The sequence below is a fragment of the Peromyscus maniculatus genome, chromosome 23 (assembly GCF_049852395.1).
Source record: "Peromyscus maniculatus bairdii isolate BWxNUB_F1_BW_parent chromosome 23, HU_Pman_BW_mat_3.1, whole genome shotgun sequence".
NCBI lineage: Eukaryota > Metazoa > Chordata > Mammalia > Rodentia > Cricetidae > Peromyscus > Peromyscus maniculatus.
This window is the reverse complement of record NC_134874.1, coordinates 7,497,779-7,522,199: the sequence shown is the minus strand read 5'-3', so window position 1 is coordinate 7,522,199 and position 24,421 is coordinate 7,497,779. Positions and strand designations below refer to the sequence as shown.

The 24,421-nt window shown below is 46.3% G+C and overlaps 1 protein-coding gene across 1 annotated transcript in view; it reads left to right on the top strand.

Annotated features, from left to right (window-relative positions):
- Positions 1-24,421, top strand: part of Tmem233 (transmembrane protein 233) — a 41,541-nt gene that overhangs the window by 2,891 nt on the left and 14,229 nt on the right. The window lies entirely within an intron of this gene.

Below are 24,421 nucleotides of genomic sequence, written 5' to 3'. Positions count from 1 at the left end.
GGCCACTGTGCCTGGCTTGTGTACGTTGTTTAACACTGAGTAGTAGAGGCATGGGGATGAGACAAAATGTATGGTGCCCATCATGCCGAGCCCGCGGCATTGTGTTGGGTGCGTCCAACCATCATGGCGCCGATGGGTAGATTTGGTATCTGGAGGCATCACATGTTCCATAGGGAAACGGGCAGAAAATGAAACAATGGAAGCCCAAATTCTAAACAGCACCTCCTACATGCTTGCTATCGTGCCCTCTCTGAAGTAGGATTGGAAGTCGTGTCCCATGCAAGCAGTGCCAACCCGGGCTTTGATGAATTTCATGACAATGATTACCAAGGGCAAAGAGAAAGAAGGTTGTGCAGGGGGAAGGGGGGAGTCTGGCTGTGTCAGTTGTTGAAAGTGGAGAGGGAAACTGTATTTGTTCCAAGGTCAAAGCAAAGACCTTCTGGCTGGCAGGACATCATGAGAGTAGGGAGCGCGAGAAAGACCCAGACACACTGGCTTTCTGTTAGACCCACTCTCAGAATTTCTCATTAACACACCAGTCTATTGATCATGTGATCGGATTCACTCATTCATGAGGGTAACACCCTGCTTACCTTCTAAAAGCACCAAACTCTTGATAGCTCATAACAGGGCCTGAATTCCAACATGAGGGCTGATGCGACACCATATTCAAACCATAACAGTAATCATCCAGTCCTGCCATGGATGCACAAGATTTAAGGTGTCATCTGATGTCCTGTCCTGGCTGTTTTCTAATCTCACTCATCTATAAATTCATGGCAAGTACATCAGTGTGTCTTGGGGTCTCAGCTGGGAGTTGCACATTCCCCGTAAAGACATTTGGAAACGTTGGGGATCATCTGTAAGAGCCACAGTGATTTGGGGAGTTTGGCATTGATGAAAAGAGGCAAAATACAAATGTCCAGCAATGCTTCGGGTTTTCTCCCAGTGCTGAACTAACATACCCCAAGTACCAACAGTACCCTGATTGTTGCTCTCTGTTCATGTGATCAAACAGTCTCACCAAAGGCAACGTGGGGAGGAAAGGGCTTATTTCAGCTTGTAATTCACAATCTTCCTCAAAAAAAACCATAGTCAAGTCTATCACAGCTTGATTTCTGTTGCTGTGATAAAAACACCCTGATCGAAACCAACTTGGGGAGGAAAGGATTGATTTGGCTTTCACTCCCAGGTCACAACCTATTACTGGGTAGCTCCCCAGTTGAGACTCCCTCAAATGACTCTGGGCTTTGTCAAGCTGACAGCCAATGATAACTAGGACACACTCTAATAATAATTTAAAAAAAAATACTGTATAATGAAAGATGATGTAAACATAGTGTGCTGAAATTATTGAAAAGACTCCAGACAACCCGTTTCAAAGGTGCATATATATATGCAGTCTCAAAACAATCAACACCTATACTACTAAGCCAAGCCTAATGTGCATTCTATAACATGTACATGGGCGTAAAACTACTCTGAAAAAAATACAGAAGATTGTTCAAGCTGTGGGGATCTGTGTTCCTTCTAACACCCACTGTGGAACCGGGGAGTCCTGGGGTTAAAGACACCACACCCACAGGTAAGCGGCAGGACAATACCAATGCGATATTGGAAAGCTGATGTGCCTAGCATCCCCTGTGGTGGAAGCATGGAAGTTCTCAACACACTGAGAGAGTGCTTGTCAGAAGTATATTTTACCTGTGTTCAACGTGGAGCCTTGTACTGTGTGACTTTTCCTAGGGTGACATGAACAAATGTCTGTTCTTCCCAGACAAGGCACCAAAGACAGACAAAAGAGATAATTCCACCCAGGTCTAGCTGAGTGAATCTGTTGTAGCTAGAGTTTTCCTGCCTTGCCCACAGTCAGGACAAATCTTTATCACTCGCCAGTCCCATAGCCACTCAGACCCAACCAAGTAAACACAGAGACTTATATTGCTTACAAACTGTATGGCTGTGGCAGGCTTCTTGCTAACTGTTCTTATAGCTTAAATTAATCCATTTCCATAAATCTATACCTTGCCACATGGCTTGTGGCTTACTGGCATCTTCACATGCTGTTTGTCATGGCGGTGGCTGGCAGTGTCTCTTCGCCTTCCTGTTCTCTCAATTCTCCTCTCTATTAGTCCCGCCTATACTTCCTGCCTGGTCACTGGCCAATCAGTGTTTTATTTATTGACCAATCAAAGCACACATTTTACATACAGACCATCCCACAGCAATCTATGAGTGAGTTTGAGGTTACTTCCAGGAGCATGGATGACTCAAAGGTAGCTGCATTACTAAAAAACCCAAAGTTTAAGCTGGGCAGTGGTGGTACAAGGTTTTAATCCCAGCACTCGGGAGGCAGAGGCAGATGGATCTCTGTGTGTTCAAGACCAACCTGGTCTACAAAATTCCAGGACAGCAGCCAGGGCTACACAGAGAAATCTTATCTTGAAAAAGCTTAAAAAAAAAAAAAAAAGTTTCCCTCCTCCCTCAAGGAGGCAATGTTTCAATAGCAGAAAAAAAATGACTACACAACATATATATCCCAAGAATTTCCCTCTAGAATGAGTTATGGCTAACCCACACGGCGTTCGCACTTGAATTTGAATACAGCACCTTCCTCAGCACAGGCTCAGCCCTGAACCAGGGCGCACAGCTCAGCAAGTGGAGCACAGGCTGGTTTTCAGGTTTCATTCAGCATGCTCCCTTCAGTCCCCAGTTATTTCTCTTTATTACATCTGAAAGGAGCCCCATCACTTCTCAGCACAGCCCTCCACCCTGGAGAAAGAATGCTTGCCAATTCAACAAACATCTCTATGCTGGACTTTCTGCAGATACTGGTACCATCTGCTATCTCTATACTAGACTTTCTCCAGGTACCAGTACTTCCCCTGTCTCTATACTAGACTTTCTCCAGATACTGGTACCTTCCCCTATCTCTATAGTAGACTTTCTAAAGGCACCAGTACCTTTCCCTATTTCTACAGTGTTAATAAGACCAGCAAAGATCTCTGTGGATCTGTAGATCTGGAAGAAGTGAGGTCTCCAGCAAGTTGTAAGACTGCTGACAAATTTGGAGTTCACCTTCTATCGGTATTATAACTAGAATTTGATGGCTGCCTCGGAAGACTGTGGCTGAAGCCACACTAAGCCTCCATCCTTCTTGGCATCCTGATGCAATGATTTCTACAACTGACCTAAACGGTCACTGCAGTCATGGATACAGAACAGCCCCTGACTTCTGACTGGATGGCTTCCGATCTTCTTTCACCAGGGATCCCCCTTCACACCTTCAGAGCCTCCCTACAGACTCCAGTGAGGGTCACATCCTGTGCTGCCTGTCCTTTATGGTTCCATATAAGTGTCTCAATCTTTCTGAAGCTTGGGGTTTTTTAACCCTGCAAGATGGGGGCTGAGATGATACTTAGCCAAGTGCACTTGTGGAGATTAAAAGATAAACATTTACAAGTTCCAGTTTACGACCTAGAATCCAAGCAGAACACAGTACTGAAAATGATGACGGTGGTGATGGTGACTAAGGTGATGGTGATGATGATGGTGATGATGATGGTGATGATGGTTGTGGTGATAGTGATGGTGATGATGATGGTGATGACGGTGGTGGTGATAGTGATGATGATGATGATGGTGGTAATGGTGGTTGTGATGGTGTCTATAGACTAGAGGTACAAGTCATTATCTTTCCCAGTGGAAATTTCGCTGATTTGCTATGTGACTAGCAAATCTAATATTAATAAAAGCAATGGCACACCTCCTGAATAAGTATTTCTTGTAGCCTCAATGTAAACATTAAAGCTAAACTAAAACACACTAATAAGCCTTCATCTCCTCACGGAATAACAAAAGTTCTTGTTTTTCTTACTCTGCTTTGAAACCACTCAAAGTGCTGGTCGGGGAACTTAAAAGTGCATACACACCCAAAGACAACCTAAGAGTACAGGAAATGGGGAGAGAGAGAGAGAGAGAGAGAGAGAGAGAGAGAGAGAGAGAGAGAGAGAGAGAGAGAGAGAGAGAGAGATGATTGAGCACTGATTAACTACACAGGGTGCCACTGTGAAATCTAGATCCTACGGAGTAGCCAAGAAGAAAAAGTCAATTTTCCCTGCAAAACTCTAAAGAGATTCAGAAATTAGAGGTATCCATGAATATATATTGCCTTTGGAGGTAATTAAAAAATGGTATGGCCAAAGAAAAGAGAAATCTTTGAAAGCCTGTTCAAGAAGTGATTAGGGAGCTGGGGAGATGGCTCAGTGGCTAAGAGAACTTGCTGCTCTTACAGATGACAGTGTTGTGATTCCCAGAACCCACACAGCAGCTCGGCAACTCCCTACAAATCCAGTTCCAGAGACTCCGACACCTCTTTTGAACTCCAAAGGTGCCAGGCACTCAGGTGGTGCATGGGCACACATGCAGGCAAAACACTAATACACATAAAATAATAAATAAACAGCTCTTTTTATGAACAAGGAAGACAGAAGATACCTAAACATCATTTATGGCCTTATGAATTCAGGCAACTGCATCCTTAGCATCTGTGACCGAAGGTGGATTTGCTCTCTGTCAAGAATTAACAGAAGGTGTCTGTCTAGACACAAGTCAGGGCAGAGAGTAGTGTGCAGGAGCCTCCTGAAATCGGGATTAACGGAGAGTCACTGTGTTCAACAAGGAAGCCTGTGTCCCTACTTCACTGATCCCTTACTCTGGCAACCAGAGAGGAGACGGGAGAATTTCTCTCCAAGGATATGACCATTTCAAACACAAAGTTGTATTAATGGCCAATCTTAGTGTCATGACCAACACATGATGTAAAGGAAAGAGTGCCTTGTTTCGGCTCACAGTTGGAGGGCACACTCCATCACGGTGAAGAAGCTGAGGCAGAAGGTCACATTGTAGCTGCAGTCTGTGTCTGAACTGTGCCCCACAGACTCACGGTTTGAGCCGTTGTCCCCATGGTGAACTTCTGGAAGGATGTGGCACCTTTGTGAGGTCAGGACTGTCCTATGGAAGGAGGTCAGTAGGTGTGGGTCTTCATAGGCTGTAGGGGGCCTCTGGCTCCTTTACGCTCTCTAGGCTTCCTGGTCTGCCATAATGTGAACAACAACCGTTGTACATCCCACTGCCATGAACAGAGCTCCACTTTCCTGCTGCTGTGGGCTGAACCTCAATGAGACTGAGCCAAAACAAATCTCTCCTCCCTTGAGGCAGTTCTAATAGGTGTTGTGGTCACAGCAATGTGGAAGTAACTAATATACATGGCGTCCAGCAAAGCTATCCAATATAGAAAAGGAGCAAAGAGACATACTACTGAGGGCAAGACAACTGGCTTGATAAAAGAAGAGAAGACGTCGTTGATAATGGACGCTTGGGCGACAGCCATTTGCAGGAAGCCACAGATCTTCCCTGAACTCGACCACACCTTCTCAGGATGACAAGATTTGTGGTCACGAGAAAATAAATGCCCACAGAATGAAATACAAACTGAACTGTGTGTTCTCTCCATTTGACCCAGGATCTACCAGGCACTGGCTCATCCATCAAAACTGAATTTCAGGTGAATGACAAGTAGTTTGCCTCATCTATATAGGGACTCCCAGGATAGTCAGAGATGTGTAGAGAGAACTGCTTCAAAACACACACACACACACACACACACACACACACAAAAAAAAAAAATTATGGATACCTGCCAAGCCTGGTAGTGCATGCCTTTAATCTCAGCACTAGGGAAGCTGAGGCAAGGCAGGTCTCTGTGAGTTTGAAGCCAGCCTGGTCTACAAAGTCAAGGCTATATAATGAGACTGTCTCAAAAATAATAAATAAATAAAAATAAACAAGATTATGAACAGCTGTGGCTTAGTTCCTATTTATTTCTATTTTTGAAGTCTAAAGCTCTGAGGAACATGTAGGTAGTTCCAGAGGACAAAGACCTGAGTGAAATCCACCATCATATCAAATCATTCCTCTAGACACACACCGAATTTATGTAGCACTGTACATTGTCCAAGAAGCTCCTGCTTCATTATTTCCAAAGTTTGATCACCGTATGGGAGAGTATCAGTGAACATCTGTACTTAAGAACCTAGAATTAAGTTGCTATGGCAGTCCTTTTGATCTGAGATCAGAGGTGTGGAATACATACATTGCAACATGATACTCCATGTTTCTCTATCAAAGAACATATGTTCTTAAGTCCTGTTTGGATTTACTGACAAAATGCTGATACAGATGGGTCTGTCATAACATGCATGGACATGGACATATATACACACTACAATGTAATATGTGTGTATGTATGCAATACATATTTATACATGTGATTGGCCACTAATGGATGGTTGTTGAAGTGGGATTATAGGAACATTAAAATGCATTCTGTTATGCCACCAATGTTTACGTACCATTGGAATTATACATAATAATAGAAAGAAAGGAAAAAGGACAGATGGACAATGGGATTAGAAAGAAAAAGATGGAGGGTTCCTTCCAAAGGCAGTAAACACTGTCTGGATGATGAGCAAAATAAGAGCAAAGTATCAGTGGGCTGAGTCACTAACCAGGTCATGGCTGAGCTGAGGTTGGCCATTCCTTAACAAGCAAGTGGTTTCCGACTTACCGTGTGTGTGTGTGTGTGTGTGTGTGTGTGTGTGTGTGTGTGTGTGTGTGTGTGTGTGTGTGTGTGTGTAGCGTTCTAATGGAACACCGAGGACGAGGACGCTTTCAAATGTTCAAGAGAGGGCCAGGGAGGAGTCCCTCACTAAAGAATGCTTCTCAAACTCCAGTCACCCAAGGAGCTTGTTAGGTCATAAACGCCACTGCTCTTTTAGCGCCCATTTGGGAAATCACCTCCCCTGTGGCCTCTCCCGTCTCTCTCCATGCCCCACATGGGGAGCTTGTCTGTTTCTTCCACTCTTTATATCACATATCCTATATGAATAGAGAAGAAAGGGTCTATATTTAGCTCCTTTTGGGAAAACTATCTATTCTTTGAAAAGTTACTGTTACTGGGGTTACTGTTGTCACATGTGTTGTTCTTCGAGTGGTCTGGAATCACCCTTGGCATCAGTGTGGCCCTTTGTACTGTGCTACTTTACAACATGCAAAGTTCTGCTTTTGGAAGCACTTGATATGCATGAAAGTTACTCTCCCCGTTTAGGCAGACTCAGGAAGGCAACACAAGGGGGCCAAATCAAAAGCCATCATCCTTCCACATTCCACTCAGTCACTTGGAACGCTGCGATGAGATGGTCATGCACAGCCCTCTGACAGGAACATGGCTCCGAACGCTGTCTCTTTTAATAGACATGCCTTGTCAATACGGGAGCATCATCTACTACTCTCCCTCACCCCCGGCTGAATTCCTCCCTGACGTCTCGCTTTAATGATGGGCAAAAGGACAATTCCCATTTGCCCTTGAAGATATTTATGGAGCAAAAAATACTAAGAGCCTATGAGGGGACAGATGAGCATGAATGAGTTCAGGTAATAAGAGGAAATACACCTTGCCCTCTGGAAGCCCGGTCTCAGAGTTCCCAAGAATACTTTCAGGCTAAGAAACTCAGGAGCAAGCAAAATTTAAACAAGAAACCCCCAAATGATGAGAAAATTCAGGCATCATTACTAAAAATATCCACTAAGTACCCACGTACATCAAGATGTTTTGATGGAAGTCAGCTGTCTAGGGGTTTGGAGTTCAAAATGCTGATCTACACAGAGTTCTTGCATCCGGTCCAAAGGACTTGGGTTGTGATCAGGTATTAATGTAACTCTACCTGCATGCTGAGAGGATGCAGGGAAAGAGAGAAGCAGAGAGTCAGGATGACCGCTGCAAAGAGAAAAACCCACTCCTCACCAGCCACATCCACGGGGAATTAAGGGGTAAGGCAATGGCAGTGCCTTTGGTTTAAATAAGAGGGAACATATTACGATATTAAGACTTCAGTGTGGCAACTCACATGATCAGAGGGGTAGTGAGATGGCTCAGAGGGTGAAGGCACTTGCCGACAAACTAGACGATCTGAGTTCAACAACTTCATACCACTTTGGTGGAAGGAGAGAACTAACACCCGAATATAGTTCTGACATTTACATACATGTTGTGGCATGTGTGAACCCAACACACACACACACACACACACACACACACACACACACACACACACACACGAGAGAGAGAGAGAGAGAGAGACAGAGAGAGAGAGAGAGAGACAGAGAGAGAGAGAGAGACAGAGACAGAGAGACAGAGACAGAGACAGAGAGACATTTAATTAAACATCGGTTTTCTTTTTATTCTTAAAGGACAAATATTAGTATATTCAAAATAGCCAATAGAAAATATTAAATACTCAAGACTGAGGCTACATGGCTACAGCCCTTGCTGAGTAGGCATAAGGACCAGAATTTAGATCCTCAGAACACATGCAGAAGCTAGACAAGCATGGTGGCCACTTCTATTCCCAGCCCTCAAGAGAACCTCTCCAGCAAGCCGGCTAATTACACTAGCCAATCCATGAGCTCTGGATTCAATTGAGGGACCTGCCTCAGTCAAAGCAGAATAATCCAGTAGGACCCCTGACATCAAGCTCAAGTCTCCACATGCATGCACACATGGGACCATACATACATGTACAAATGCCACACATACACACAAATGCTTTTGATCCTCAAAGCAAACAGAGGACACGTGTCAGATCTATATAAAGAAAACACTGCTAAGAGATAAAAATTGAAAAAAAAAGCAACTGAATGAAAAGCTATCCCGTGACATGCTAGAGTTTCAACCAGTGCTGGCAGCGGATTTGATAAACTTGAAAGCAGAGTGCTTAGCATAGTAACTCGTTGATATTTTTGGTCTCCTTATTAGAAGCATGAAAAAGCTTTAATAATAGTTTGATTAATTCTTTGGTAATATAATGTATATTGATCCTATTCAATCCCCCTCCCCAACTCCTCCCTCCCAGATCCACCCCTCCACCCTCACCTCCCTATCCATCCAACTTTGCATCATCATCATTATCGTTGTCTTCCTCCTCTTCTTTTTCCTTCTCCTCCTCTTCCTCCTCTTCCTCCTCCTCCTCTTCCAAACCTACTAAGTCCAATTTATGTCACTGAACTGCTCTTGAGATTGGGACCTGCTCAGGGGTGTTGTCACCCTACCGCAGGACACGTTAAAGAAAAGTGACCCTCCCTCTCTCTGCAACTGTCACATGCCAATATCTCCTCAGCTAGAGGTGGGACTTCGTGCCCATTCCTTGTCTTAGTTAGGGCTTCTGTTGCTGTGACGCGACACCATGACCACAGCAACTCTTATAAAGGAAAACACTTGATTGGAGCAGCTTACAGTTTCAGAGGTTCCGTCCATTATCATCACGCCAGGGAGCACGGCAGTGTGTAGGTAGACATGGTGCTGGCTACATCTTGATCAGAAAGCAACAGGAAATGGTCTTAGATACTGCGCGGTATCTTGAGCATAGGAAACCTCAAAGCCCGCCCCACAGTGACGCACTTCCTCCAAATAGGCCACACCCACTCCAACAAAGCCACACCTCCTAATAGTGCTACTCCCTATGAGCTTATGGGGGCCGATTACATTCAAGCTGCCACACCCCTCCATGCTGGGACTTCGTCTTGCTGGAACTTGCTTAGGCTTCATGCATGCTGTCATAACCACTGTGAGTTCCTATGTGCAACTGTCCTTCATGTACAGAAAACTGATTCCTGAAAGTTATCCATCTCTGGCTCTTCCAACCCTTCTGGCCTCTCCTGGGGAAGAAGCTTGAGAGTTGAGGGAAGAGTTGTGATGTGTACGTGTGGTTTAAAGCTAAGCACTCCACAGCCTGCTAGTCTCTGTACTCTGAGCTGCTGTGGGCCTCTGTGTCAGCGGCCACCTACTGCAAACAGAAGCTTCTCAGAGGAGGGTGGAGAGGTGCATGGTCTGTGGGTACAGCATCAATCCTCAAGAGTCCATTTTGTAGAAGAGTATTAGGTTCCCCCTAGGGTCTGTGACCTCTCTAGCAAAGGCCCTTGGCCCCATGGTGCCAAGTATGAGTTCCATTTTAGATCCAGCAAGTCTTAGATCGAATTGGAAAGTGGTCTTGAAATGGATATAAATATTGATTCCAGTATAGAAATTTGACTCAAGTGTAAAACACCTACGTGTGGCATGAGAACTCACGTAACAGTCGGCATTACATGGGAAGCTTAGGGTGAAGGATCGAATGGGAAGGCAGGTCAGAACATAAAATTGTCTGAACAGTGAGACCCCACATAGTTCATCAGTAAAAAGTGTCCATTCACCTCCGTCACTCCGAACACGGATCGAGGAATAAAAGGCTGGAAGCATTTCCGAACGCTTGTTGGCCATGCAGATTTTACCAAGTCAAGGAGATCCTTCCAGAGAGTGACGAGCCATGGAAGGAGAACGAACAAGCAGCAGGAGAGAAGGACAGGCGGGGGCAGTGGTGGAGAGGGGGTTTTATTTAGAAGCAGTGGTGGGCAAAGGCTAGAGGGTGAGCTGAGTCTCAGGGGCAGACACAAGCTACGTGGGCACGAGGGTACATGCGTCATCCACAGCATCACTTAGAACGCGCTTGACTTCTTCAGGAAGGAACCGTACCATAGAACGGTCACAAGGAGCTGGGTCTTCAGTCACCTGGTGGAGGGTCCCAAAACAGTTTTTAACAGGCCCTCCTTATGGTCTGCCCTCAGTACAATTCTGTTCACATACCCAGCGCCACGTCACAGTTTGCTCTTTCTTCCACCCTCTTTCCAAACTGGACCTAATTACTCTAAGCTAATGTGCTCCCGGCGGAAGCAGGGTCTATTTTTGTGTGGGTGCTGGTTAGCCTATGTGTTAATGAGCTGCGATTTAATGGGGCTTATGTTAATCAACAATAGCTGGGCTTGGATGGTTCTTGTCCTTCACTGCCAACCCCTGCTCCTGGTAAAGCACCTGTCTCTCTTCTCCAGGGGGTGTTCTAGTTAGCTCTGACTGACAGTGTAACACAGTTTAGAGTAACCTGAGAAGGGAGTCCCAACTGAGGGATTGTCTGGGTTAGACTGGCCCGTGAGCGTGTCTGTGGGGAACTGTCTTGTTAATTGATGAAGGAAGGCCCAGCACACTGTGGGCGGCACCATTCCCTGGGAAGGTGGTCCTGGGCTGTAAATCGAAGCTGGCTGAGCATGAATCAAAGTGAGCCAGCAAGCAGTATCCCCCCCCCCATGGTTTCTGCTTCATCTTCCTGTTTTGGTTTCTCTTGATGATGGACCATAACCTGTAAACTGAAATAAATCCTTTCTCTACCTAAGGTGCTTTGCTCACAGTATTTGTCACAGCAACAGAATGAATCTAGAATAGGGGGTGTGTCTCAGGGGCTCCCACAAAAGTCTAATCTGCTCATTCTGGCACCTGCTGGGTCTTGCTGCAGCTCCCAGTGGGCACCTGAGGGAGTCACTGTGCCCACGGGCTGTTTCTGAGCCCTGCCGCCATCTCAGGAAGTGGCTAATCCCTGGAGGGCTTTGAAGACGCTGACATTCCATCACTGGACATTTTCCCCTCCACCATCTGCTAACACAGTGAGGTGAGGTGTAATATATCTAAAAAGTCGTAAAGCCATCACCACTATCAGATTCCAGTGAACTTTCAGGCCCCAAAAAGAAACTTTCATCCAGCCAGGTGTTTGGCTCAGACTAGGAAGGTTGAGGCAGGAGGAGCCTGAGTTTGAGACCAACTGGATTAAAACAAGAAGAAGAAAGAGAAAATATAAATATTGAAAATTCTGTACCAGCATAGAAATTCCATTTTCTTAGTCAGGCATGGTTTTGCTGAGGTAAGGGAGACTGCTACAAGCCCAAGGCCAGCCCTGGCTGTGTAGAAAGACCTTGTTTCAAATAAAGAAAAGACTTCTGGATATGACAGGGCTGTTAGACTCATGGACATAGTGGCTATGGCTGCCTATGCAAGACCTACATAAGGTCAAGTCAATCAATGTTCCAGCTTGGATAGGGTGGGGGGTCACAGGCACTACCCAGAGCTGAGAGCTATTGGTACTTGATGGCTGCAGGGGGTAGGGGTGAGAGCCAGTTTTCTTCAAGTATGCCCTCCCCTAAGTTGCCTATACTTCAGAGAGTGGCTCTGTACCATGTGAATATGGGCAGTACCAACTGGACTCCGTGGGTTATAAAGGGGGGGAAAATGAGGACATGAAGTTGGAGGGGGGAGTCGGTGAGGAGTTGTGTACACAGACACATGTATGAAACTCTCAAAGAGTAGATAAATAAAAATACAATGTTTAAAAGAAAGGAAAAGATCCCATGACTGTCATCAATCACTCCCCAACCCCACCAGGCAACGTGCCTTCTGTCCCGATACATTTCTTTACGCTGGATATCCCCTTAGGTGGAGCCTTACCCTCCATGACCTTTCACATCTGGCTTCTGTCATTTTGCACGCTGGTTTTCAGGGTCCACTTACATCGCCCAACAGCAGCACTCTCTTCTTTTTAAGACTCAACAATAGGCTGAACCCTTTTTTAAGGCGAAGCCCCAGCAAATTATACCTCTGATTAAGTGTTGGATAAATTGGGATTGCTGTGGGACTCCACTCAGCACTCTTAATGAAGAGGGAGTTGTGTGTTTAGTTATTAATTTCATCATTGTTCAAGTGTTGCAGGATCATAATGTGCATCCACTCCTGTGCCAGCCCTGGGGGCAAAAACACAATATATACCTTGATGCTGCTTTAGATATTGATTTCTTTCCCAATTTTTCTTTTTCCTCTATCATTTGTTGATAGACATTTGGATTTAATCCACTTGGGGCCTATTATGGTTTGAGTCTAAAATGTCCCCCACCGGCTTGTGTTTGAATACTTGCTTCCTAACTGGTGACACTGTTTGGAGAAGCTGTGACATTTTGGGATGGGAGGCATGGCGTGTGAGGTGAGCCACTGGCCTTTTTGGTTATAGTCCAGCCCCACTTCCGGTGAGCTCTCTGGTACCTGATCAACTGAGATGTGGCAAGCTGAGCTGCAGCCACTGGCAGAACCCCGACCACCATGCCTCCCCCATCATGATGGACTGTGCCCTCCACGCCAGGAGCCGAAATAAACCCTTCCTCCCTGGGCCTGTCAGGTGTCCGTCACAGGGACACCTAAGGAACCAATGCTGGGCTCGAACAGATAATGCTGTTACGCACCTTCGAGCACAAGCTCTGTGTGGTCACATACTTCAGTCTTCTTGGAAGCATCCTACGAGCATCCTTGTCGAAGCGTGTGGCGATTTGGCCTTCTGAGGACCTGACAGACTGCCTGAAGAGCAGCTGTGGTGATTCCGATTCCCACAAGTCCTTAATGAGGGCTCCAGTGCCTCTGGATCCCCAGCAGTCTTTCCCATTGCCTGTCTTCTCCAGTCTATCCCAGTGAATGTCAGTGGTGTCTTTTTGTTTGCAGATGACCCATGACCTTGAGCATCTCCTTATTTATTTTTATTGGCCATTTGTCACCTTTGAAGAGATGTCTATTCAGGTCTTCAGTGTACTTTTAATCTGGGTTAGTTTTGTTGTTTAGTGACTAGAGCTCTTTACATATGCTAATCATAAGCATACGTTGCTAGCAAATGTACCTCCTCCCCCATCTTATGGGTGATCTGGGATTTCTTGTCTCTCTGCTCTGTGATCCTTGGAGAGGTCTGGTTAATCACGGAGAGGTTTTAGTACAAGTGTTGCTTTCATTGTTTTGTTTATATACTTCCTCCCTCCCTCCCTCCCTCCCTGGGCTCCAATAGAAACACTGGGTTGGGGACAGACTCAAAGACACTTGAGGCTTTGGACGCAATGCTAAAACTCTGAATCCCAGCTCTGCCCCTTATCCTAAGTTCCCTGAGCCTGATTTCCCACCCATACGTTGGGCGTGTGGATACCAACCTTGCCTGCACATTGTTTCCAGTAGGAAACGAGAGAGAGCCGGGCTCCATTCTGCTCTATCTCAGCCTCACGACTGGCTGGCACTGCACTTCGGACGCTTTCCCCACCTTACAAGGACGGAAAACTCTGTGCTTTCATGAGCACAGCTACTACCGTCTCAAAGATCTGTATAACTCATTTCTTACATCGTTCTCAAACGGGGCTTAGTGTAATTCCCATACACAAACACCAGCTGTGGGCTGTGGGCTGTGGGCTGTGGGCTGTGGACTGTGGGGTGGGGAGAGTCTCCATTCCAAAGAAAATCAACAGTAACTCAGGCTTAAGAAGCAAAGATCCGCCGGGCGGTGGTGGCGCACGCCTTTAATCCCAGCACTCGGGAGGCAGAGCCAGGCGGATCTTTGTGAGTTCGAGGCCAGCCTGGGCTACCAAGTGAGTTCCAGGAAAGGCGCAAAGCTACACAGAGAAACCCTGTCTCGAAAAACCAAAAAAAAAAAAAAAAAAAAAAAAAAGAAGAAGCAAAGATCCAGCAACCTGTGAATTCTCCCCCCACGTGGGGCTCTGTCTTAATTCCTTCACAGCCTTATTTCCTTCTGAGCAATTCTCATGTCGGAAGTTCCCACTTTTTTTTTAGGTACTATTTGAATTTGTTCTTGGTGTTTCACCGGGGCTTGTCTTGAACCCCTGGATTAAGCAATCCTCCTGCCTCAGTCTCATGAGTAACTGGGACTACAGGCACACATCACCATACCCTGCTGCCATTGTTAACGTTGTGTCTGGGTGGTAAATGTACGGTTCACCTCTTTGAGGGCAGGGACCGTGCCTGCCTCGTTCGTACCTGCCTAGTGTCCCCAGAACTTACTGCACTGCTTAGGAAATGGCTGTGACTGAATAGTTTTGAGTGGATGGAGAATGTGGCTTGCAATGTCTTCACGCTCTGGGGAATGTGCTGATAGGCCAGCAGTCTCACTTCCTTCTGGTGGCTGGAAATAGAAAGCAGTTGCTATTGGTTGAATGTTCGTGGCAGAGCAGGCATTGAGAGCCCATGCATTCATGGAATATGCTGGAAATTCAATGAAGTGAACACCCACCCATTTGGAGATGGCACACAGAAGTAAGGCAACTTGCTCAGAATTCTGAGTAAAGCTCTGGGGTGTGGCTCAGATATGGAGCACTTGCCTCTCATCTTCCAGGAACTGGGTATGAACCCTAGAGCCAACAATAACAATAACAAATAATCATTAGTAATTTCTCAGGTGTGGCGGCACACTTTTCCAACCCCAGCACTGGGGAGGTGGGGCAAGAGGAACATTGGATTCACAGTGACCCTGGGCTGCAAAGCAAAACCCCACCATGCTCCTGTAAACAACACTGATGAGACTTACCAGGTCACACACACAAGTGCACAGACACACACAGACAGACACATACAGACATACATATATACACAGAGACACACACAGACACACACACACACAGACAGACACACACACACACACAGACACACACAGAGATACACACATAGACACACACACAGAGAGAGACACACACACATACAGACATACACATACAGACATACACAGACACACACACAGACACAGACACACAGAGACACACACTTACACACAGACACACACACACACACACACACACAGGAAAGCAGAAATAAGGCTAGTTAGAAAAGGAAAGGCAGTTAGTGGAAGGTGAGGGGGGACAAGAAAGTATCACAGGAACAATGAATGTGATACATGACATAATAATACATATAGAAAGTCAGTGAACCCCATAAGTACGTATAATTAATGTATATTTAAAATGTGAGTCCCAGTCTCAGAATGGTAGCAACAGGCTCCTGACTCATCTACTCAGGAAGCTGACACAGGAAGATGGCAAGTTCAAGGCCAGGCTGGACAACTTAGTGAGAGCCTGTCTCACAAAGAAAACACCCAGAAAGCTGTGGGGGTGGGTTCAGCTCAGTAGAGGGCATCTGCTTAGCACTCACAGAGTCCTGGGTTCACCTCTCCCCTCTTTATGCTCCCAGGGTTGGCATTACCCAGTATCGAGAAGCTACTGCACATTAACACTGGGAAGGATTATAAGAGAGAAAACTGGACGAGGGGAATGTGGAACATGAAAGTGTACATAAAGGAGCTGGAGAGATGGCTCAGAAGTTCAGAGCACTTGTAGATCTTGCAGGACATGTGGGTTTGGTTCTCAGCACCCACATCGTGGCTCACAACCATGTATAGCCTGGAATTCCAGTTCATGGGGATCTGGTAGCCTCTTTGAGCACCAGGCATGTATGTGCTATACATACACACATGTAGGCAAGCACGTATGCACATAAAATAAAAACATGCAAATTTTTTTAAAAAACATATTTAGAGCTAGAGAGAGGGCTTGGTGGTGAAGCACTTTCTGGGTAAATGGGAGACCTGAATTCAGATCCCAAGAATGCACATAAAGCTGGACATGGTAGCACGTGTCTGCGATCCCAGCACTCCTATCGCAAGATGAGACACAGAGACAGGAGAATCCCAAGAAGCTCACACGCCACTGCCTGTCCAGCAGCAAACCACAAACCCTGCCTCAAAAGCATGATGGAAGGCGAGAACCAATATCCAATGTTGTCCTCTGAATTCCATATGCACAGCTCAACAAGTGCCTGCCCACTTATGCACACAAGCATGCCTGTGCACACACATACACATGCACATCTCAGCACATGCCTGCCCACTTATGCAGACAAACATGTATACACACACATATACACATGTATATCTCAGCACATGCCTGCCCACTTATGCACACAAGCATACCTGTGCACACACATACACATGTACATCTCAGCCAGTGCCCGCCCACCTAGGCACACAAGCATGCCTGTGCACACACATACACATGCATATCTCAGCCAGTGCCCGTCCACTTATGCACACAAGCATGCCTGTGTACACACATACACATGCACATCTCAGCCAGTGCCCGCCCACTTATGCACACAAAGATGTATACACACAGTTTTCTTTTAAATGTGCATTTATTTTCCTCTTTGCCAACACTGGGGAGGGCTGAGGCTATTAGCCTATTCATGAGACACAGTCCTGAGCACTTGGCATGAACTGGCTCTCTTAAACCAGAATGACCAGGCAGCTAAACTACAAAAGACCTCTTAACGTCTTTCCATCGGGAACATTTGGTGTTCGAGGAGCCTGTTTTGCTTGAGGGTGAGCATAGAAATTTCAGAGCAGTTAAGGACCAGGAAAATGAACAAGCTGTCAATACCGTGAGATCAGAGGCACAGCTTAGAACCATTTTCCCGTTTCCTTAACCAGTGGACCACACTGTCCGAAGTCAGAATCCAGTCAGCTGTGTGGTATGGATTCCTCTCCTAGCTTCTGGCAGGAGGCAGGCTGAAGTAGCTCAGGAGAAGGCTTGGTCAGTGGGGTTTCTTTGGCTTAAGTCTGTGGCCCCCACCACAAGTCACGTTACTTGTGTCTGTCTCTGAGCCTTGACTTCCTGGTGTGTGCAGAGGGCTAAAATTCTTTTTCTCAGCCCCACGAAGTGCCTGGCACAGCACTTAGCACATACAAATGATCAGAGCAATATTATTATTACTCTGAACATACCCCCTTCTCTCTCCCTTACATCTCAGCCATATTGAGATTCCCAGCAGAAGGGGGGGCAGGGGGAGGGGGAGGCAACAGCTCTTCCCCACCTCTGCCCCTGTTATCCTCCCAGTCAGGGCCCCTCCCTCCTGCTCTCTACACACCTGACTCCTCAGCTCCCCAGGTCCAACATCCCTGCCTCTTAGAGTTCCCTTCTGCTTATTATTCTTGCCGTCCTAACACTCTGCGTGTAATCCTCTCATCCATCAGCATGTTTACTAAAGTATTCTCTCTCTCCCCGCCGCCGGCGGAATGTAAGCTCCAAGAGGGCCGGAGCAGTGGAGGTGTTTACCTGAGAGTCACTGGATGAGTGTATGAATGAACACCTATCCATCTGAGACAACAACTGTCAATCTGCCATTCCCCAAAAGGACTTTCCAAGCTCCCAAAAAACCACACAGAGCATCTAAGTGAGATGGCACAAGCCAGTCATCCCAACTCCCTGGTGGCAGGAGGCAGAAAGATCTTAAGTTCAAGGCTAATGTAGACTCTGTCTCCAGAAAGCAAACAAGCAACAATCATCGGAGCCTATTGGTGAAATTATTAAGGCCACTCCACGTAGTTAAAAGGGAGGTTTATTTTGTGGGGTAACTTACAAGTGAAGGGATAGGTAACAGGGTCTGGGAAAGGTGCGGCGCAGTCCAGCAGTGTTCTCTGGAGAACTCTGTTAGGTCTACCACCAGTGTCCAGGGTCCAGGAACCAAGAGCACTGGCGCATCCAGATCTCAGGTCTTCAGGGTCCTCTCTCTCAGCCCCGCCTTGTAGGCGTGACAGTTACAGAAGCCTCAATGGGGGTTGGAACTTCCAGATCAAAGCTGGAATGGCTACCCACTACATCTCCCCCTTTTGTCTAAATAAGAAGGTTCTAACCTTCTGGTAAGATGGAACTACAGCCAATGCGAACAATATCAAGCAAGAAACACATACTAAAATCCAGAGAACTCTAGAGTGTAGGTAAATGGCATGTTACAAAGATCATTCCAAAAGGTGTCCTATCCTAAAGAACCTGAATCTAATACTTAATATGTTCTATCTAAGATATTATATATACTAAGTTGTAACTATAACTGCTAGTCTTCAATCCCATCAAAGACCTGAGACGGAATATAATGGTACCTGAGAAATGGAAGATGGATGCAAGCAACTTTCGGGAATCTTACAAGAGTAGACAGAGACAGCTGGCAGCCTGGACAATCACCTAATGTTTCTCAGCATTGTTGGTGCATTCGAATTGGCTACAGGCCTAGAGTATCTGACAGACCATTTTCAGAAGCAGGAATTCTGAAAGACCATCTTACCCTGTCTTGGCAGAGTTCAGAAGTCACTTTTCCTTGTGTCCCATTTGTCCAGAAAGGACAGCATTGCATTTGTACTGTCAGCCATCAAGGCAAGGGCAGTTCTTTGCCCAGTAGGCCATTTTGTGCCAAGAAGACAAACTTCCAAATGGAAATGTCTTAGAAGCCCAACATTCTCTCGGGATCAATTGGTACAGCCAGGAGCAATTGTGTCTCACGTCAACAGAATTCTAAGTTTGTCTCACGTCAACAGAATTCTAAGTTATTTAAATGCCATATTCTCCAGGTCTATGAAGTGTTTGAAGATTACCTATCCATTCGACCTATGTATCTGTAAATCTGGATAACCTAACTAACGTAACTATAGAGATGACAAGCATAGGTATAAGTCTTATCTACCGAAATAACCTAAGGACTAAGGCTTCACATAAACAAGGTAAACAGTCTATAAGCAAATGTATGGTAAAGGATGATGACTTCAAAATTGTGACAATACACAAGATATTTATAACAGAGGTAGGAATGTATAGTGCGTTATGCAATATGACAATAATCTTAAATATATATCAATATACAGAATATCCTAAAAAGAAGTAGAACATACATACAGTATGACAGATATAAATCTACATTTGTATCAATATACAAATATTTCAAATAAGAGTAGAAATATATGTACATTATAACAAATATAGTTCTCTATTTGTATCAATATACAAATTATCTTAAACAGGGCCGGGCGGTGGTGGCGCACGCCTTTAATCCCAGCACTCGGGAGGCAGAGCCAGGCGGATCTCTGTGAGTTGGAGGCCAGCCTGGGCTACCAAGTGAGCTCCAGGAAAGGCGCAAAGCTACACAGAAAAACCCTGTCTCGAAAAACCAAAAAAAAAAAAAAAAAAAAAAAAATTATCTTAAACAGGAATATAAAAATAGTTTACACTTGTATCAACATATAAGAATCCATAACAGTGCAAATTATCTAAGGCTGCTATTTTACTAAATTTGTTTACTAGTATATACAATAATCTACCATAATATCTTATACCTAGGTGTGGTGGTGCACACCCTTAATCCCAGCACTCAGGAGGCAGAGGCAGGCAGATCTCTGTGAGTTCGAGGCCAGACTGGTCTACAGAGCAAGATCCAGGGCAGGCTCCAAAGCTACACAGAGAAACCCTGTCTCGAAAAACCAAAAAAAAAAAAAAAAAAAAAAGATCCTGACTTAGTCTTAGTCTTGAAGAAGACTTGAACATGGGAATGTTTTAAAGCAGACCCCGCCCCCACCCCCACCCCCCACCCCCACCACCTCCAAGCAATCCTAAGGTTCAGCCAGCGTTAGAAATTACTGATAGAAGGGAATGTAAAAACAGCTTTGGAGAACTTCACTTCTTGTCTCTATCATAGCAACCCCATAGAGGATGCTGTCTCACCCAGGTACCACGTGGGATGTAGCAAGAGCTCTGCTCTGAAGAGCAGAGGGAATGGACCTTCACATTTTTCGGGCTTAGAGCAGTGTGGCAGATGTGCCGTTCAGCAGGAAGTGTCAGGAATTCCTAGACAGTAGATCCACTAACATTGAGATGCAGCTACTAATAGTTATAGCATCTTTGAGATGCCCTCCAACGGGAAGCCAAGAGTTGCCGCTGCAGGACACAATGGGCTTGTTGTTCTCTGCTGCAGCCATCTCGGGGCTCAGCATAGAAGGAGTCCTCTCTTCTGCTTCCTGACCAACTCCCTTTCCCTGGTTATGAGGATCACGTGTCTACCCATGGCAAGTGGGTGTGAATAAGCTCAGAGTGACCATGTGCGGTGACCATGACGTCATTAGATTACCACGGGAGAGGTCCCTTGGCCTGGGTTTCTGTTGGAGTGTGTGCACCGTTTACAAGTTCACAGCACCTGACCAAGATCTGCATGCTGTGGTGATGACTGCATTTTGCCTGTAGGATCCCACAAAATAAAGGAAAAAGGCAGCAACAGTCCAGACTACCTTACAAAGCACATGACAGAAATGCACCCCGTTCTACACTTTGGTAAAGTTGTGTTGTTCCCCCCAGAGGGAAACAAACACCGAGGAGACACTAACAGCCTCTCTCTCTCTCTCTCTCTCTCTCTCTCTCTCTCTCTCTCTCTCTCTCTCTCTCTCTCTCTCTTTCTCTCTCTCTCTCTCTCTCTCTCTCTTTCTCTCTCTCTCTCTTTCTCTCTCTCTCTCTCTCTCTCTCTCTCTCTCTCTCTCTCTTTAGCATTTTGAGATGAATGAGACTCAACTGACTGCTGAGCTTAGAGTTGTTCATTTGTTACCACCACTTTTCAGGCTTTGGGCTAAGATGGAGGGAAAAGTTATTCATTTGTGAAATTATAAAATCTATAGCTTAGAAGGAAATCCCATGCCATGTTCAGGTTCCATGAGTATTAGTTTAAAAATAATGAACACAGAGGCCGAGACAGGAGGATCCCTGGAGCTCTCTAGCCAACTAGCCTGACCTACTTGGTTAATGCCAGGCCAGTGAGAGACCCTGTCTCGATAAAAAGGTAGGCACCTGAGGAATAACACTTGGGGCTGTGTTCTGCACCCTCACACACACACACACATGCACACGTACCACCCCCTAGATACATACACACAAATTAAATTAATAAATATAAATACTAGATGGCCAGGCATTGTGGTAGACACCTTTAATCCCAGTCCTCAGGAGACAGAGACAAGAGTATCATGAGTGAGTTCAAGGCCAGCCTGGGCAACAAAGGAAGTCCTTGTAATAATAAATAACTTCTCCCCAAGAATACAACGATGGCAGGACATGAAGAGGAGGAAGTCTGTCACTCTAACTCAGTCTCTTGAATTATAAATGGAAACAGAAAGCAGAAACAGGGAGGAGCTAGAAGCACCAGCCTGGAAGGCTGTCTACCCTGGGGCAGGTGGAAGCCAGCAAGTTATATAAATAAAAAATAATAATAACCAAAGGCCCATCTCTCTCTCTCTCTCTCTCTCTCTCTCTCTCTCTCTCTCTCTCTCTCTCTCTCTCTCTCTCTCTTTCTCTCTCTCTCTCTCACACACACACACACACACACACACACACACACACACTTAAACAAATAAGCCATGCTAACTTTTTTTGTGAATGGCTTAACCTTGTGCCTCAATTTCCCCATCAATAAAACAGTAGTGATGAACTCCTTACCTCAGAGAGCTGAGGAGAAATGAGACAACCCTTGGAAAGCATTTAGCGTGATGTCAGGCACTAAGCAATGTTCCACAAATGCTGTCCATTATCTTCGCTATTTCGTCACAGGGTAAGCCGGAGGCTGTGCCAGCCAGCTCTAGCCAGCTCTCCACTCACTGCAGCAAAATACCTGCCATCAACTCAGAAGGAGAAAGGGTTTGCCTTGGCTCACAGTTCTAGAGCATTCTGTGCACTGTCTGTCTGTCTGTCTGTCTGTGAGGAGTCAACTGCATGACAGGAACACAAGGTAGAGGAAGTGACTCTCCTCATGGAAGCTGGGGGAAGAGAGAAAGATGGGGAGGAGAAACCAGAACCCCACGAGTCCCTTCGAGGACACACCCTCAGTGACCTGACGCCTCCCGGCCTCACCTCTTAAGGTTCTGCCACCGAGCCTGCAGCATGTGGCTCATTGTGGAACATTCCAGAACTGAACTATAGCAGGAGCCAAAGCATACAGAAAAGGAGCAGAGAAGGGAAGGGAAAAGAGAAGGGGAGAGAGGGGAGGGGAAGGGGGAGAGAGAAAGGGAGAGGGGACCTACTTAGAAAGAAATGCAAGGAAGTCCAATTCAGAAGTTCCAGCCAGCCAATGAAAAGCACAGACGAGTGTTTAAAGGAAATGCCAATGGCAGATCTGCCAAGTCCACCAGGATTTACAGTCGTCTGCTCATAGTGAAAACAAGACACCCCTCTACAGCCTATGCTGTGCCACCAACCTTGCCTAAGGGAGGATGAAGCTGCCTTCACATGTGAGGGGTCAGGATTAGACACGCAGACTTATTACCATGGCTTTATCTTGGGGTGCGAATTTCCTTCTCCTAACCTCCGTTGAAGCGCGCTTAGTCATCACGGAAGCTGGAGCGAGTGTCGGGATTATTTTCGCAGGATTTGTGGACGCGACATCTAAAAGGCATACCAAGCTGCTTAAGACTGAGAAATGAGATTAAATGAAGTTTTATGTTCTGTTTGTTTCTGTGGTGTTGAAATGATTGGCATGCATCCAGATGGCATTCATAATTTTTAGAGGAATGAGTAAGATCGTATAAACTGAGCCAGGGAGGTGGCCCAGCAGGCAAAAGCACTCGCCGCCAAGCCTGATGCCCTGAGTTCCAGCCACAGGACCTAGACATCAAAGGAAGCATCCGCTCTGACAAGATCACGTACATCTTAGACAGCTAAAGCCATCCAGGCTTCTCTCTCGTCCTTTCCTACCAGATGGCAGAGTTTCTTCTCTTCAGAAGAAAGGACTTACAGAGCATGCATTTTCTCCAAAACCCATTTCCACCTGGTCAGTCTGCCCTCGCTGCCAGGAGACCCTTAGGATGACACTCTAATCGGAAGGAGGACAGAGTTACTGTAGCTAGGGCCGGGGAGCACTTGTCCAGCACTGGGCAGGGCCGGAGGACTCCTCCCTCTGTTACTGGCTCTCCACTGTTAAAGGCTGGGGTGTGAAGTGTCCACCACAGGTTCACGTGTTCGAGCACGCGATCCCCAGCTGTCGCTGCTGTCCGAGGAGGCTGTGGGAACATTTAGGACGAGGGGCTTAGCTGGCAGAGGTGGGTCATTAGTGGCGGCCCTTGGAGGTGGTATCCACCTCTGGTTCCAAACCCTCTCTCTCTGTTTCCGATCTTTGCCACAATGTGAACAAGCCACCACCCTGACTCCCCTGCCACTACAGGAGGAGCAGCCCCAGCCACCACGCTTCCCGGCCATGATGCACGGAGACTTATGAAGCCATGTGCCAAAGGAAACTGCCCCTCCTTTAAGCTGCTTCAGTTGGATATTTTGTTACAACTATTAACTCTGGCGTCAACCCTTAAGCTGATCCCCCTACCATAACACAAGTCCCTCAGACTGGAATCTGGGAATTCTATAGTCTTCTGCCCTGATCCTTCCCCCCAATCTTTACAATCACCCAGGAGACAACCAGGGAGAGCCCTTCTCCAAGAACCAAAGGGGAGACCAGATTCAGAGTGGGAGTCCTGGATACAAAGGAGAGAACCCTCCTTGGCCCTGAAAGGGGCTTCTCAAGGGTTTCAACTCAGTGGCGGCCTCACTCAGATTCTCTCTCATGAGTCTTGGAGAGAGGGTGGTACCGGAGGAGGAGGGTCACGGTCAGGATGCCAGGCTGGCTGCAGGTGAGGAAGAATATACCATAACTTGTACTCAAACCCCTCAGCCGGGTGGTCAGTGTGGCTTCGCTGACCTGCACCAAACAAGCTAAAGAGCCCAGAGCCCCCCACACACACACACACCTTTTACCTGAGCCCACAGGTGATGCCCTGAAGATACCTATGACCTTCAG